The sequence below is a fragment of the Leuresthes tenuis genome, unplaced genomic scaffold (assembly GCF_036924035.1).
Source record: "Leuresthes tenuis unplaced genomic scaffold, fLeuTen1.0.hap1 SCAF_9, whole genome shotgun sequence".
Classification (NCBI taxonomy): Eukaryota; Metazoa; Chordata; class Actinopteri; order Atheriniformes; family Atherinopsidae; genus Leuresthes; species Leuresthes tenuis.
Window position 1 is genome coordinate 850,458 of NW_027325363.1, and position 5,477 is coordinate 855,934.

Consider the following 5,477-nt stretch of genomic DNA (forward strand, 5'->3'; position numbering starts at 1 on the left):
AACTGCAGCTGGTTTCTAACAGGAAAAACTCTAACTGAGGCTCTAACTGCAGCTGGTTTCTAACAGGAAAAACTCTAACTGAGGCTCTAACTGCAGCTGGTTTCTAACAGGAAAAACTCTAACTGAGGCTCTAACTGCAGCTGGTTTCTAACAGGAAAAACTCTAACTGAGGCTCTAACTGCAGCTGGTTTCTAACAGGAAAAACTCTAACTGAGGCTCTAACTGCAGCTGGTTTCTATCAGGAAAAACTCTAACTGAGGCTCTAACTGCAGCTGGTTTCTAACAGGAAAAACTCTAACTGAGGCTCTAACTGCAGCTGGTTTCTAACAGGAAAAACTCTAACTGAGGCTCTAACTGCAGCTGGTTTCTAACAGGAAAAACTCTAACTGAGGCTCTAACTGCAGCTGGTTTCTAACAGGAAAAACTCTAACTGAGGCTCTAACTGCAGCTGGTTTCTAACAGGAAAAACTCTAACTGAGGCTCTAACTGCAGCTGGTTTCTAACAGGAAAAACTCTAACTGTGGCTCTAACTGCAGCTGGTTTCTAACAGGAAAAACTCTAACTGTGGCTCTAACTGCAGCTGGTTTCTAACAGGAAAAACTCTAACTGAGGCTCTAACTGCAGCTGGTTTCTAACAGGAAAAACTCTAACTGAGGCTCTAACTGCAGCTGGTTTCTAACAGGAAAAACTCTAACTGAGGCTCTAACTGCAGCTGGTTTCTAACAGGAAAAACTCTAACTGAGGCTCTAACTGCAGCTGGTTTCTAACAGGAAAAACTCTAACTGAGGCTCTAACTGCAGCTGGTTTCTAACAGGAAAAACTCTAACTGAGGCTCTAACTGCAGCTGGTTTCTATCAGGAAAAACTCTAACTGAGGCTCTAACTGCAGCTGGTTTCTAACAGGAAAAACTCTAACTGTGGCTCTAACTGCAGCTGGTTTTCTAACAGGAAAAACTCTAACTGAGGCTCTAACTGCAGCTGGTTTCTAACAGGAAAAACTCTAACTGAGGCTCTAACTGCAGCTGGTTTCTAACAGGAAAAACTCTAACTGAGGCTCTAACTGCAGCTGGTTTCTAACAGGAAAAACTCTAACTGAGGCTCTAACTGCAGCTGGTTTCTAACAGGAAAAACTCTAACTGAGGCTCTAACTGCAGCTGGTTTCTAACAGGAAAAACTCTAACTGAGGCTCTAACTGCAGCTGGTTTCTAACAGGAAAAACTCTAACTGAGGCTCTAACTGCAGCTGGTTTCTAACAGGAAAAACTCTAACTGAGGCTCTAACTGCAGCTGGTTTCTAACAGGAAAAACTCTAACTGAGGCTCTAACTGCAGCTGGTTTCTAACAGGAAAAACTCTAACTGTGGCTCTAACTGCAGCTGGTTTCTAACAGGAAAAACTCTAACTGAGGCTCTAACTGCAGCTGGTTTCTATCAGGAAAAACTCTAACTGAGGCTCTAACTGCAGCTGGTTTCTGTCAGGAAAAACTCTAACTGAGGCTCTAACTGCAGCTGGTTTCTAACAGGAAAAACTCTAACTGAGGCTCTAACTGCAGCTGGTTTCTAACAGGAAAAACTCTAACTGAGGCTATAACTGCAGCTGGTTTCTAACAGGAAAAACTCTAACTGAGGCTCTAACTGCAGCTGGTTTCTAACAGGAAAAACTCTAACTGAGGCTCTAACTGCAGCTGGTTTCTAACAGGAAAAACTCTAACTGAGGCTCTAACTGCAGCTGGTTTCTAACAGGAAAAACTCTAACTGAGGCTCTAACTGCAGCTGGTTTCTAACAGGAAAAACTCTAACTGAGGCTCTAAATGCAGCTGGTTTCTAACAGGAAAAACTCTAACTGAGGCTCTAAATGCAGCTGGTTTCTAACAGGAAAAACTCTAACTGAGGCTCTAAATGCAGCTGGTTTCTAACAGGAAAAACTCTAACTGAGGCTCTAACTGCAGCTGGTTTCTAACAGGAAAAACTCTAACTGAGGCTCTAACTGCAGCTGGTTTCTAACAGGAAAAACTCTAACTGAGGCTCTAACTGCAGCTGGTTTCTAACAGGAAAAACTCTAACTGAGGCTCTAACTGCAGCTGGTTTCTAACAGGAAAAACTCTAACTGAGGCTCTAACTGCAGCTGGTTTCTAACAGGAAAAACTCTAACTGAGGCTCTAACTGCAGCTGGTTTCTAACAGGAAAAACTCTAACTGAGGCTCTAACTGCAGCTGGTTTCTAACAGGAAAAACTCTAACTGAGGCTCTAACTGCAGCTGGTTTCTAACAGGAAAAACTCTAACTGAGGCTCTAACTGCAGCTGGTTTCTATCAGGAAAAACTCTAACTGAGGCTCTAACTGCAGCTGGTTTCTAACAGGAAAAACTCTAACTGAGGCTCTAACTGCAGCTGGTTTCTAACAGGAAAAACTCTAACTGAGGCTCTAACTGCAGCTGGTTTCTAACAGGAAAAACTCTAACTGAGGCTCTAACTGCAGCTGGTTTCTAACAGGAAAAACTCTAACTGAGGCTCTAACTGCAGCTGGTTTCTAACAGGAAAAACTCTAACTGAGGCTCTAACTGCAGCTGGTTTCTAACAGGAAAAACTCTAACTGAGGCTCTAACTGCAGCTGGTTTCTAACAGGAAAAACTCTAACTGAGGCTCTAACTGCAGCTGGTTTCTAACAGGAAAAACTCTAACTGAGGCTCTAACTGCAGCTGGTTTCTATCAGGAAAAACTCTAACTGAGGCTCTAACTGCAGCTGGTTTCTAACAGGAAAAACTCTAACTGAGGCTCTAACTGCAGCTGGTTTCTAACAGGAAAAACTCTAACTGAGGCTCTAACTGCAGCTGGTTTCTAACAGGAAAAACTCTAACTGAGGCTCTAACTGCAGCTGGTTTCTAACAGGAAAAACTCTAACTGAGGCTCTAACTGCAGCTGGTTTCTAACAGGAAAAACTCTAACTGAGGCTCTAACTGCAGCTGGTTTCTAACAGGAAAAACTCTAACTGAGGCTCTAACTGCAGCTGGTTTCTAACAGGAAAAACTCTAACTGAGGCTATAACTGCAGCTGGTTTCTAACAGGAAAAACTCTAACTGAGGCTCTAACTGCAGCTGGTTTCTAACAGGAAAAACTCTAACTGAGGCTCTAACTGCAGCTGGTTTCTAACAGGAAAAACTCTAACTGAGGCTCTAACTGCAGCTGGTTTCTAACAGGAAAAACTCTAACTGAGGCTCTAACTGCAGCTGGTTTCTAACAGGAAAAACTCTAACTGAGGCTCTAACTGCAGCTGGTTTCTAACAGGAAAAACTCTAACTGAGGCTCTAACTGCAGCTGGTTTCTAACAGGAAAAACTCTAACTGAGGCTCTAACTGCAGCTGGTTTCTAACAGGAAAAACTCTAACTGAGGCTCTAACTGCAGCTGGTTTCTAACAGGAAAAACTCTAACTGAGGCTCTAACTGCAGCTGGTTTCTAACAGGAAAAACTCTAACTGAGGCTCTAACTGCAGCTGGTTTCTAACAGGAAAAACTCTAACTGTGGCTCTAACTGCAGCTGGTTTCTAACAGGAAAAACTCTAACTGAGGCTCTAACTGCAGCTGGTTTCTAACAGGAAAAACTCTAACTGAGGCTCTAACTGCAGCTGGTTTCTAACAGGAAAAACTCTAACTGAGGCTCTAACTGCAGCTGGTTTCTAACAGGAAAAACTCTAACTGAGGCTCTAACTGCAGCTGGTTTCTAACAGGAAAAACTCTAACTGAGGCTCTAACTGCAGCTGGTTTCTAACAGGAAAAACTCTAACTGAGGCTCTAACTGCAGCTGGTTTCTATCAGGAAAAACTCTAACTGAGGCTCTAACTGCAGCTGGTTTCTATCAGGAAAAACTCTAACTGAGGCTCTAACTGCAGCTGGTTTCTAACAGGAAAAACTCTAACTGAGGCTCTAACTGCAGCTGGTTTCTAACAGGAAAAACTCTAACTGAGGCTCTAACTGCAGCTGGTTTCTAACAGGAAAAACTCTAACTGTGGCTCTAACTGCAGCTGGTTTCTATCAGGAAAAACTCTAACTGAGGCTCTAACTGCAGCTGGTTTCTATCAGGAAAAACTCTAACTGTGGCTCTAACTGCAGCTGGTTTCTAACAGGAAAAACTCTAACTGAGGCTCTAACTGCAGCTGGTTTCTATCAGGAAAACTCTAACTGAGGCTCTAACTGCAGCTGGTTTCTAACAGGAAAAACTCTAACTGAGGCTCTAACTGCAGCTGGTTTCTAACAGGAAAAACTCTAACTGAGGCTCTAACTGCAGCTGGTTTCTATCAGGAAAAACTCTAACTGTGGCTCTAACTGCAGCTGGTTTCTAACAGGAAAAACTCTAACTGAGGCTCTAACTGCAGCTGGTTTCTAACAGGAAAAACTCTAACTGAGGCTCTAACTGCAGCTGGTTTCTAACAGGAAAAACTCTAACTGTGGCTCTAACTGCAGCTGGTTTCTATCAGGAAAAACTCTAACTGAGGCTCTAACTGCAGCTGGTTTCTATCAGGAAAAACTCTAACTGTGGCTCTAACTGCAGCTGGTTTCTAACAGGAAAAACTCTAACTGAGGCTCTAACTGCAGCTGGTTTCTAACAGGAAAAACTCTAACTGAGGCTCTAACTGCAGCTGGTTTCTATCAGGAAAAACTCTAACTGTGGCTCTAACTGCAGCTGGTTTCTAACAGGAAAAACTCTAACTGAGGCTCTAACTGCAGCTGGTTTCTATCAGGAAAAACTCTAACTGAGGCTCTAACTGCAGCTGGTTTCTAACAGGAAAAACTCTAACTGAGGCTCTAACTGCAGCTGGTTTCTAACAGGAAAAACTCTAACTGAGGCTCTAACTGCAGCTGGTTTCTATCAGGAAAAACTCTAACTGAGGCTCTAACTGCAGCTGGTTTCTATCAGGAAAAACTCTAACTGAGGCTCTAACTGCAGCTGGTTTCTTACAGGAAAAACTCTAACTGTGGCTCTAACTGCAGCTGGTTTCTAACAGGAAAAACTCTAACTGTGGCTCTAACTGCAGCTGGTTTCTAACAGGAAAAACTCTAACTGAGGCTCTAACTGCAGCTGGTTTCTAACAGGAAAAACTCTAACTGAGGCTCTAACTGCAGCTGGTTTCTAACAGGAAAAACTCTAACTGAGGCTCTAACTGCAGCTGGTTTCTAACAGGAAAAACTCTAACTGAGGCTCTAACTGCAGCTGGTTTCTAACAGGAAAAACTCTAACTGAGGCTCTAACTGCAGCTGGTTTCTAACAGGAAAAACTCTAACTGAGGCTCTAACTGCAGCTGGTTTCTAACAGGAAAAACTCTAACTGTGGCTCTAACTGCAGCTGGTTTCTAACAGGAAAAACTCTAACTGAGGCTCTAACTGCAGCTGGTTTCTATCAGGAAAAACTCTAACTGAGGCTCTAACTGCAGCTGGTTTCTAACAGGAAAAACTCTAACTGAGGCTCTAACTGCAGCTGGTTTCTAACA